The sequence below is a fragment of the Oncorhynchus keta genome, chromosome 10 (genome assembly GCF_023373465.1).
Source record: "Oncorhynchus keta strain PuntledgeMale-10-30-2019 chromosome 10, Oket_V2, whole genome shotgun sequence".
Lineage (NCBI taxonomy): Eukaryota > Metazoa > Chordata > Actinopteri > Salmoniformes > Salmonidae > Oncorhynchus > Oncorhynchus keta.
The window spans coordinates 83,229,955-83,242,515 of record NC_068430.1 but is presented as its reverse complement, the minus strand read 5'-3'; the positions used below and the strand labels follow the sequence as shown (position 1 = coordinate 83,242,515).

Below are 12,561 nucleotides of genomic sequence, written 5' to 3'. Positions count from 1 at the left end.
ACATATGAGACACAAAGAACATTTCAACTACTATCTGAATGTAGATGTTTGAAAACAGAAGAGATATGATCGACGTTGAAGAATGTGAAATGCCTGACTGGAACGAAGAACTTGCTTCATTTACATGTCAACCAATTTCTCTGTGTCTCTAAAAGTCGCTAGAGTTGTCTTTTAGAAATATATAAAAACTGAAATGTAAAAGGTATCTATTATTGTTCAGTTTTATATTGAGATTTCTCTCAAATGTTGAGCACAAATGTATTTACATCCCTGTTAGTGAGCATTTCTCCTTTGCCAAGGTAATTCATCCACCTGACAGGTGTGGCATATCAAGAAGCGGATTAAACGGCATGGTCATTACACAGGTGTACCTTGTGCTGGGGACAATAAAAGGCCACTCTAAAATAGGCAGTTAAGTCACACCAAACAATGCCACAAATGTCTCAAGTGTTGAGGGAGCGTGCAACTGACATGCTGACTACAGGAATGTCCAACAGAGCTGCTGCCAGATAATTAAATGTTAATTTCTCTACCATAAGCCACCTCCAACATTGTTTTAGAGACTTTGAAAGTTGGCCTCCACCGCAGACAATGTGTAACCACGCCAGCCCAGGACCTTCACATCCAGCTTCTTCACCTGCGGGATCGTCTGAGGAGGGTGAGGGGGTGCTGAGGAGTGTTTCTGTCTGTAAAAAAATACCTTTTGTAGTGCAAAACACATTCTGAATGGATTGGCTCCCCAGTGGGTGGGCCTATGCCCTCCCAGGCCTGCCCATGGCTGCGCCTCTGCCCAGTCATGTGAAATCCACAGAATAGGGCCTAATGAATCTATTTCAATTGACTGATATCCTTCTATAAACTGTAACTCAGTAAAATCTTTGAAATGGTTGTGTTTATACTTATATATATATATATATACACAGTATATAGCAGCATCATGCTGTGGGGATGTTTTCCAGCAACAGGGACTAGTCAGGGTTGAGGCAAAGTACAGAGAGATCCTTGATGAGAACCTGCTCCAGAGCGCTCAGGACCTCAGATTGGGGTGAAGGTTAATCTTCCAACAGGACAATGACCCGAAGCACACAGCCAAGACAACGCAGGAGTGGCTTCGGGTCAAGTGTCTGAATGTCCCTGAGCGGCCCAGCCAGAGCCCGGACTTAAACCTGATTGAACATCGCTGGAGAGACCTGAAAATAGCTGTGCAGCAGTGCTCTCCATCCAACCTGACAGAGCTTGAGAGGATCTGCAGAGAATAATGGGAGAAACTCCATAAATGCAGGTGTGCCAAGCTTGTAGCATCATACCCAAGAAGACTCAAGGCTGTAATCGCTGCCAAAGGTGCTTCAACAAAGTACTGAGTAAAAGGTCTGAATACTTAAGTAAATGAGATATTTCAGTATTTTTACATTTTTATATAAATTAGCAACAATTTCTAAAAATGTATTTTTGCTTTGTCATTATGGAGTATTGTGTGTACTTTTAGAATAAGGCTGTAACCTAAGAAAATGGGGGAAAGGTCAAGGGGTCTGAATACTTGAGGATGGCACCTTGATTGGGTGGTAATGTCTGGGGCGGAATCAGTGGAATGGTATCAAAGACACCAAACACATGGTTTCCATGGTTTCCATGTGTTTGGTGACATTCCATTTGCTCCGTTCGAGCCATTACTATGAGCCGTCCTCCCCTCATCAGCCTCCAGATATATATATATATATATATATATATATATATATAATTTTATTAGCCAGCTCATCTGCTATGCGGTTAACTTCAGAGTGTAATAACAGTTTGAGGCAGTTACATCGCTGTCAGCAATATGAGTGGATAAGATGATTGAAATACTGGTAGGGTGTAATACGTTTTGGAATGTTTTGCTACACTGTGCCTAATGAACACAACACTGGTTCTGATCCAACCCATTGAGTACAACATTATTGAGATGATTGCGATATTAAAGTTGAGCCAACTCTTAAGTGGGATAAATTGCAGGACTATAAAGCAGAGGCTCCTATCATCAGGTCTTCAGTCATCCCAGATATAACAGCTGCCATAGAGGTCAAGACTATTACCAAGTCAGCAGTTAAACTGGACAAACTTCCATTCAACACCTTCTATTCAACTCCTTCACAGTCAGACAGGAACACTTCCCAATTTCCCCATAATTTAAATCAGTCTTCCAATTGTGAGACTGAATGTGAAGGGTTTAACTTCTACACAGTGATCGTTGGTGGGGTCACCTAGTGGATTAGACTGTCACTTGTCCTTTCTGTTCCAGAAGCCTTGGCTAGGAAGAGTCCCCTGCTCTCCCAGAGACGCTTGTGTTCCAACAGCTGCAGCTGAAGGGGAGTTCAGCGATTTCTGACACACCTGTTTCTGAACATGGCCATATTGGGCTTGGAAATGATCTGTTGCTTAGGTACACTTCCTGTAACTCTGCCATCGACTGTATTGGGATCAAAGAGTTTCAAGAACAGCTCAGTAGGTTTGATAATATCTCTATGACGCAGGGTCATACAGTAATCCTAAACGACATTAGGCTGCATGTATTTCTGACACCCAGTTTTGGATCACGGCCATGTTAGGAGAAGGTCACTGGCTGGAAGTAATACTTTTGACTACTTGTTTGTCTAAAGATCTGTAAATCTTGCTGTAAAACACTACAGCTCCCCATTTGATCCAAGTGTTTCTCCTTGTAAATGTATTAATTTCATATTACATTTATCCCTCCATTGACTTCACACTGCATGCTGAAAGGTGAAGACCTCATACCTTTACTGTAGACCACAGAGAGATCCGATACAGGCCAGCACATTGTTTTGACCTTATTAGTCTACCATGAGGTCCTCACATTGCTGACTCCGTAATAGATTTACAGCGAGACATGTGATCTGGGAAATAAAATCTGAATTGACCGAGCCAAGACTGGTTGTTTTGTGGATCCATGCCACAGCATGTGACATTTCACTCCCAGATTTAGATTTGAACTGGCTGTGGGGTGTCTCAGCCAAACTCCTGTCTGTGGTGATAAAACTATTTTGCGAGCACAGACAGTCGTTTAAAGCACCCTTAACATGTATTGGATCAGGCGTTACTATCTGATCCTCCCAAGGCCCTGCTAAAATACTTCAAATATGTACAATAACAGTTTTATAATGACAGTTTGCTCAACTGCTTAATAATGTCTGGCAGTTAATAACAGTATATCAGGGGCCTTCAACTCCTGTTCTGGACAGCCCATCCACATGGTGTGCAGGCTTTTATTCCAGACCAGCACTAACACAGTGGGTTCAGCTAAATCAACTTGTTGTGAAGCATGCTGCATCGTTCAGAAACATACGATATCTATTTAACATAAAATACTGCATATGTTCGAATTTTCGAAATAGTTTTTATTGGGAAGGCAGATAAAGCGTTTGTATCACAAGCAATCACCTTTGCATGTGACAATAGGGAATCGTATTCATTACTGCACCTGCTTAACCTGCGACGCCTCTGTTTTGAGCTGACTTTGCCGTTGACCAGAGCAAGGCCTTGCAAGGCAGCTGGGTTCCAAAACCCAAACTTTTGGTCGGGCCATCTTAAATCGAGTCGACTCACTCCTATAGGACTCCCAATTGCTCCGGCAATGTTCGTTTTTTTGGCATTACAAAATTGTTAGTGAATTTTTTTGTAATGTTTTTTTTTTTCATTTTAAACGACAACTACAAAAACAAGTGAAATCACCTGGAATTCAGGAAATATTTTTAAAATTGAGGTAATCTATTCCCAAGTATTCCCACAAATAAAAAATAGATATATCAGCAATGTAATCAAGGTATGAATTATTGATATTTTCAAATACAATCTATTTTTGGGCTTAGTTGTGGTCAATTTGCAGAGTACAAAAATATTTTAATTATGTTCCTGCGCCCTGACCATACGCTCTGACAAAAATCGCCCCACAGCTGAATCTAGTTGCCTACCCAATACTTATTTTCCACCATAATTTGCAAATAAATTCATTAAAAATCCTACAATGTGATTTTCCGGATTTTTTTCTCTCATTTTGTCTGTCAGAGTTGAAGTGTACCTATGATGAAAATTACAGGCCTCTCTCGTCTTTTTAAGTGGGAGAACTTGCACAATTGGTGGCTGACTAGATACTTTTTTGCTCCACTGTATATATACCGGTCAAAAGTTATGAGTAGAACACCTACTCATTCAAGGGTTTTTCTTTATTTTTTACTATTTTCTACATCTACATTTTTAATCAGCCAGCTCAGCTTCTAAGCTGTTTACTTCAGACTGTGAGAACAGTTTGAGGCAGTTATATCGCTGTCAGCAATATGAGTGGATAAGATTATTGAAATACTGTACTGGTGTTATGTGTCATAAGAATCCTACTGGACCGTTTTAGCCAACTGAAATGTGAGACAAATAGAAGTGCCTCCAGAATCTTCAATATGTCAAACTGTAGATAAATAACACATTAGATTTAACGGTTTTATAAGCTGTTACTGAAAGCCTAAATGTTTCTGTTCTAGATTTAAATATTAATTTAATATGGTTCCACCAGGGTGATAATCAAAGTGAGCAAAGCACGAGGTAACGACCATCTACGTCACAATGAGGTGAGGAGACACTTCAGATGTGTTTACAAGCTAAACAATATAAATAACAGGTAAACATATATATAAAGTTGTTGATGAGGATTAATGCCACTAAAATGGAACTAAATAAAGTCAGATTAGATTTAAATCAGGTCAGATTAGACTTCAATCAGGTCAGATTAGACTTCAATCAGGTCAGATTAGATTTAAATAAAGTCAGATTACACTTAAATCAGGTCAGATTAGATTTAAATCAGGTCAGATTAGACTTCAATCAGGTCATATTAGACTTTAATCAGGTCAGATTAGATTTAAATCAGGTCAGATTAGATTTCAATCAAGTCAGATTAGACTTCAATCAGGTCAGAATAGACTTAAATCAGGTCAGATTAGATTTAAATCAGGTCAGATTAGACTTCAATCAGGTCCTTCTGTGGCTCAGTTGGTAGAGCATGGCGCTTGTAACGCCAGGGTAGTGGGTTCGATTCCCGGGACCACCCATACGTAGAATGTATGCACACATGACTGTAAGTCGCTTTGGATAAAAGCATCAGCTAAATGGCATATATTATATATTATTATATTAGATTAGACTTTAATCAGGTCAGATTAGATTTAAATCAGGTCAGATTAGATTTCAATCAAGTCAGATTAGACTTCAATCAGGTTAGAATAGACTTACATTTTTTATTTTTTATTTTACCTTTATTTAACCAGGCAAGTCAGTTAAGAACACATTCTTATTTTCAATGACGGCCTGGGAACAGTGGGTTAACTGCCTGTTCAGGGGCAGAACTACAGATTTGTACCTTGTCAGCTCGGGGGTTTGAACTCGCAACCTTACAGTTACTAGTCCAACGCTCTAACCACTAGGCTACCCTGCCAGGTCAGATTAGACTTAAATCAGGTCAGATTAGATTTAAATCAGGTCAGATGAAATCTGTATTAGTTGTAGTGGGGAAACTCACTCCATTACAGTATTTCAGGGTCAGTGGGAGTAACATGGACTCAGTCCATTACAGTATTTGAGGGTCAGTGGGAGTAAAATTGTAATCAATTTGATTAATCCAACACATTTTTTTTTACATTATAATAATTATTAGCAATGACATATCTACTTTATGTAAATTCAGTGAAATTCAATTCAGAGACAAATATGACATTAAAAAGTAATGTACTGGGAGTGTGGTGCTCCTGGAAGTGGGAGGGGCTAGTGAGACACAGACACACAGGTCTGGGGGGGAGGTCTCTCCTACAATCCATGTCCTTCCCCAGAGTGGTCCATAATTTACTGTTGCTTGGTTGGCACTTCCAACCAGATATAAGGAGGCTGAGGCCCCAGCATCCATAAGTCAGATACCTTCTTCCTCTGTGGTAAGACCTCTCCAACTTTTAAATTTGTCTCATGTTTGCACTCAGCAACTGAGGCAGTAGCTAACTGCAATGTTTGAATTAAGTTATGCATGTCTCTTGTAAGATTTGACAGTATGTAATAAAGTGGCATTGATTTAAAATGTTTTACTTCCAATCTGTAACTCTCATTTACATAAATTGAAGGGGTTCTAGAATGTAACTGGGCTTTCAGGGGTAATTATTTGAATGTGTAGTAAAGTGAGTTGCCAAAATGTTTTTGGACGGCTAAATGATGAGCATTTAGACTTGTGCGTTTTCACAACACTCTCATGTTTCACAGGGTCCTCCAAGAAGTACACATTCATCTGTAGGAGGGGAAAAGAAGGTGAGACATGGTTTGAGTCTTCACATAAAAAGTGATGAGAATATTCTGAGATACCACTCACCTAACTCTGTTGACTGGGGAGGAAGCACCACAGAGTCAATCATGTTTCTTGTTTCATCTCTTTCCTAGTTATCCGTCACCATGAGTACGGACGCGGAGATGCAAATCTACGGCAAGGCTGCCATATACCTCCGTAAGCCTGAGAGGGAGAGGATTGAGGCACAAACCGCACCCTTTGATTCAAAGAACTCCTGCTACGTGACAGACAAGGCGGAGCTGTACCTCAAGGGTCTGATCACTGCCAGGGCCGATGGGAAGTGTACTGTAACAGTCACGAAACCTGACGGCACTAAGGATGTAAGTCTGATCTGAAAAGTATTCACGTTTGTGCAATTACACTATTCCTTGAAAAATCATCTAAATTCTTAAAGAAAATGTCAACAAACAAAAAAGTTTTTTAAAAAGATACACATACATGCACTCACTCTGTTTGCAATACTAGTGTTTAACATCATTTTTGAATGACTACCTCATTTCTGATTACCACTCCTACAATAATCTGTAAGGTCCCTCAGTCAAGCAGTGAATTTGAAACACAGATTCAACCACTAAGACCAGGGAGGGTTTCCAATGCCTTGCAAAGAAAGGCACCTACTGGTAGATGGGTAAAAAAACAAAAACATTTTAATTACACTTTGGATGGTATATCAATACACTCAGTCACTACGAAGATACAGGCGCCCTTCCTAATTAAGTTGCCTAAAGAGGAAGGAAATCACTCAGGGATTTCACCATGAAGCCAATGGTGACTTTAAAACTGTTACATAGTTTAATGGCTGTGATAGGAGAAAACTGAGGATGGAGCAAGAACATTATAACAATGCTAACCTAAATGAAAGAGCGAAAAGGAGAAATCTTATACAGAATAAAAAATATTCCAAAACATGCATCCTATTTTTGCAATAAGGCATTAAAAGTAAAACTCTAAAGAATGTGGCAAAGAAATTAACTTCATGTCCTGAAGACAAAGTGTTATGTTTGGAGCAAATCCAACATGATTGAATACCACACTTAATATTTTCAGCAGGACAATAACCTAAAACACAAGGCCAAATATACGGCGGAGTTGTTTACCAAGACGACATTGAATTGCCTCGTTACAGTTGACTTAAATTTGCTTGAAACTCTATGACACAACTTGAAAATGGCTGTCTAGCAATGTACAACAACCAGCTTGACAGAGCTTGAAGAATATAAAAAAGAATAATGCGCAATTATTGTACTAACCAGGTGTGTAAAGCTCTTGGAGACTTACCCAGAAAGACTCACAGCTGTAATCTCTGCCAAAGGTGCAACATTTTATTTTAAAAATATCCATTTAATAAATGTTGAATCCAGGCTGTAATACAACAACATCTGGAATAAATTAAGGGGTATGAACACTTTATGAAGCATTTACTTGCTTTTTGACTATATATAACTAACACATTTCTCATGTTGACTAGTCAAGAATCACCATGTATGTGTCAGTGGGTGATAACTAAGTAGTTGGATTAAATATGGATTTTTTTACTTGTATTTACTTAAACTTGTATTTAATGAGAAAAAAGAATTCAGTCATGTCCAGTATGATCTGTGTTGTAATCTAGATTTCTGATGGTTTCAGGAAGGAAAAGAGTTCAAAGATGCAGACATCTATGAGATGAACCCCCCTAAGTACGACAAGATTGAGGACATGGCCATGATGACCTACCTGAATGAAGCCTCTGTGTTGTATAACCTCAAAGAGCGTTATGCAGCATGGATGATCTATGTAAGAAACCTGCACATACAAACACACACATACATGAACATAAGAAATACATAAATACAGTACTACCCATACAGAGGAGTCAAAAAATATTGACACTCTTGATAAATATGAGCAAAAATGTATTCTAAAATCTTTTATGAGTTGGGAGGGATCTTAGACCACTCATCCATACAGAATCCTTCCTGATCCTTGACATTCTTATGGACTGCCCACTTGAATTCAAACCGCAGGTTTTCAATGGGTTTCAAGTCCCAAGACTGAGATGGCCTTTGCAAAATGTTGACTTTGTGGCCAATTAACCATTTCATTGTAGATTTTCATGTGAACGTGGGTTTATTGTCCTGCTGGAAGATTAACTTGCGGCCAAGTTTCAGCCTCCTGGCAGAGGCAACAAGGTATTCGGCTAAAATATCGTGGTACTTGATAATGTTCATGATACCATTGACCTTAACAAGGGCCCCAGTACCAGTGGAACAAAAATAGCTCCATAATATCAAAGATCCACCACCGTATTTTACAGTAGGAATTGGGGTTCTTTTCTGCTTATGCATTCTAATTTCAGCACCAAACCCATCACTGGTTGGCTTACCCAAAGAGCTCTATTTTCGTGTCATCCAACAAATGTAAACGGCTGGAGTTTACTAAAATGGAACTGACACTTGGATTTGAACCAGTGCTTTGGTCGGATGACATGAAAATAGACCTCTATAATTCTGACCCCGATCTCTTTGAGAGAGAAATATATTACTTGTTAAAAACAAAATACTTTTTTTCAAGCAATTGTATTAGTATAAAAATATATACTTTTGCAGCTTACAATATAGCTCGGTAAAGTGACACCCTGTAATGAATGGTAGAAACTAAAACATATCAATACAGTAGACCCACATCAGTAAACCAAAGAACATCCACATCCTCACATAAATCCAGGTAAAAGAACATCTGACTTTACTAATACCCTAATTTAATTATTATTTCATCCAGACCTAATCTGGGCTCTTCTGTGCCACGGTGAACCCCTACAAGTGGCTCCCCGTATACGACATGGAGGTTGTCAACGCCTACAGAGGGAAGAAGAGAATGGAGGCTCCACCCCATATCTTCTCAGTCTCTGACAACGCCTTTCAGTTCATGCTGATTGGTACGAGCTCTCATGGATGGATGGATGGATGTCCATAAGGACATATGGATCTCAAAGTCAATTAAGTGCTTATGGATAGATTAACGGATGCATCAATGGAATATGCTTTAGAGAGGTATCTACTGTTTTCTAGTCTAGGTTAGAACAGTTTGCTGGGAAAATCTGATTTCACTACCCTTGAATGCAAAATGCTCCAAAGTGAAATTCATGATGATGAATTAAATAATGTCCCCATGTGTTTTGAGTATGATAAGCAATGTGTTTTTTGGTTCCAGATAAGGAGAACCAGTCCGTCCTGATTACGTAAGTTGTTTACTAAAATGTCACTTGAGAAAGTGTTTCTATTGTAATAAGTTGGGTCACTTGGTGTGATGAAATACATGACATTATGAATGGATTAGAGCATCAGGCTCTGTGTAATAACGAGTCGATGAGAAGGATTATTTGTTCAAGACTTATGTCAGAACACAGGTTAACAGTGTATTTTTCTATGCTATTTCTTAGTGAAAGTCAATCTGACACTCAAACATGTAACTAAAACCCCTCTTTCTCTGTCATATAAACCAGTGGAGAATCCAGTGCAGGAAAGACTGTCAACACCAAGCGTGTCATCCAGTACTTTGCCACCATTGCAGTGTCTGGTGGAGAGAAGAAGGAAGTAGACCCCAGCAAAATGCAGGTAGGTTGTTCTTATGTTTGACTTCTTAACACATTTCAAGCAATGAAGAAAAATGTACTTTAGCACTTTACCAGTTTTTGAGCAACTTGTGTTTGTCTCAATCAGGGGTCTCTTGAGGATCAGATCATTGCAGCTAACCCTCTACTGGAGTCTTACGGTAATGCCAAGACAGTGAGGAACGACAACTCGTCTCGCTTTGTAAGTAGTATGAAGGGCACACTGTGGAAGTTAACTTATATTGGAAAAATGTATTTCAGTAGTTCCCTATAGTATACACTTTAAAATTGTACTCTTGATTTTGCTGTAGTAATAAAATAAAAATATCAACCCCTACCAATTTTCTTTAAATGATTTGCAATCCACTTAATAATTCACATTTCCTGTTGCTGCAGGATTCCCCCCCTGCTGTAGCAAACTGGATCATACATCAATATCCTATATCTGTATCAATAGACCCAACATCTGTCCAACAAACTGTAAAGTTTAAAGGGGTCTATCAAAGTAAAATGTTAGATTAATTTGTTGGCCTATTTCTAACCCCCATAATCGTCAACAGGGTAAAATCATCAGGATTCACTTCCAAGGTGGTAAACTGGCTAAAGCTGACATTGAGACCTGTGAGTTGATTTTGATTGTTTCTCAATGCTTTCCTAAATTCACACAGATTATTTTTTGGAGATCATTAATCAAATGTAATTTTATCCCATGTTCTCTTCTCTCTTTCTCTGTGTGTCATTCACTCATTCTCTCAGACCTGCTGGAGAAGTCCAGAGTGACCTTCCAGCTGCCCGATGAGAGAGGCTACCACATCTTCTTCCAGATGATGACAGGCCACAAACCTGACATAGTTGGTACGACAAAGTAGATGTCCAGAGAAAATGATTCCCACCCAGATTTCCCCTAACCCTATCATCCCTACCACTCCTCCCCTAACCCTACCACTCCTCCCCTAACCCTACCACTCCTCCCCTAACCCTACCACTCCTCCCCTAACCCTACCACTCCTCCCCTAACCCTATCATCCCTACCACTCCTCCCCTAACCCTACCACTCCTCCCCTAACCCTACCACTCCTCCCTAACCCTACCATCCCTCCCCTAATTGGAGTTAACAAATGGACAACAATACTTAGGCTTCTACTTCCAGTTTATACATACTATATACATTTTACATACACAATGTATTTTACAATAGTTGTCTTTTGTTTGTTATTTGTCCCATGCTTCATCTACCCTCAACTCCTCCACACTATAATCCACACTAATAATACTATTACAATGAGTACATCCAAGGTAACAAGGCATCTAGACATTTGGAAGGTCTCTGGGAAATATCTATCAAGTAATGCACTGTGATGCACTAGTCCACAAGTCTCATTCTCCTCTTTTGATGCTATTCATTATATACAACATGTATCCTTGAGTCCATCTATTGAGTAAAGGAGGGAGAGATACTGTAAAGTAGGAGAGCAGAATTCTAAGAGATTTAACTGACAAGCTGTTCTCTGTTGTCCACAGAAATGGCGCTCATCACCACCAACCCCTACGACTTCCCCATGTGTAGTCAGGGACAGATCACTGTGGCCAGCATCAATGACAATGAAGAGCTGGATGCCACAGATGTGAGTCAAACAAAGGGTTAACCAAACTCTAGATAGGGAATGGGTAGGACCACCATACACACTGAATGCACTGTGCAATTCCAACTTGGTGGTAGCTGGGAATCTTCATGTATTTTTTTTCACATACCAAACTACCATTCAGTTCATCACTGTTGTACTTCCTCTTTAATGCCAGGATGCCATTACCATCCTGGGCTTCACCAATGAAGAGAAGCAGGCCATCTACAAGCTGACAGGAGCTGTATTGCACCATGGCAACTTGAAATTCAAGCAGAAGCAACGTGAGGAGCAGGCCGAGCCAGACGGCACAGAGGGTGAGTCCCACTCATAGATATACAATATATAAAGCATTAGTCCCATTCCCAAAGATAGAAATATACTGAGTGCACAAAACATTAGGAACACCTTCCTAGCACCCCCTTTTGCCCTCAGAACAGCATAAATTTGTCAGGGCCTGGACTCGAAAACGTGTCGAAAATGTTCCACAGGGGTGTTGGCCCATGCTGGCTCTAATGCTTCCCACAATTGTGTCAAGTTGACTGGATGTCCTGCTGGTGGTGGATCATTCTTTATACACACAGGACATTTCTGAGTGTGAAAAACCCTGCAGCATTGCAATTCTTGACACACTCAAATCGGTGCGTCTGGCACCTACTACCATACCCTGTTCAAAGGAACGTAAATATTTTGTCTTGCCCATTCAGCCTCTGAATGGCACACATACACAATCCATGTCTCAACAGTATCAAGGCTTAAAAATCCTTCTTTAACCTGTCTCCCCCCTTCATCTACACTGATTGAAGTGGAATTAACAGGTGACATCAACAAGGGATCATAGCTTTCACCTGGTCAGTCTATGTCATGGAAAGAGCAGGTGTTCCTAATGTTTTGTACACCCAGTGTAGTCAGGCAGGAGTTATTTTTAAGACACAATTCCAACCTCCAGAAATTATTTGAAATGATAGATATGTGAGAAA

General features: G+C 39.8%; 2 protein-coding genes across 6 annotated transcripts in view; both read left to right on the top strand.

The window, feature by feature from the left end:
• Nucleotides 1–12,561, top strand: part of LOC118372604 (zinc finger protein 883-like) — a 70,538-nt gene that overhangs the window by 48,282 nt on the left and 9,695 nt on the right. The gene's annotated exons all lie outside the window — the stretch shown is intronic.
• Nucleotides 6,457–12,561, top strand: part of LOC118383727 (myosin heavy chain, fast skeletal muscle-like) — a 144,971-nt gene continuing 138,866 nt past the window's right edge. Inside the window, exons 1-2 of the transcript XR_008146102.1 lie at nt 6,457–6,687; nt 7,997–8,143. The gene's annotated coding sequence lies outside the window, so the exon portion shown is untranslated. The remainder of the gene's footprint in view (nt 6,688–7,996; nt 8,144–12,561) is intronic.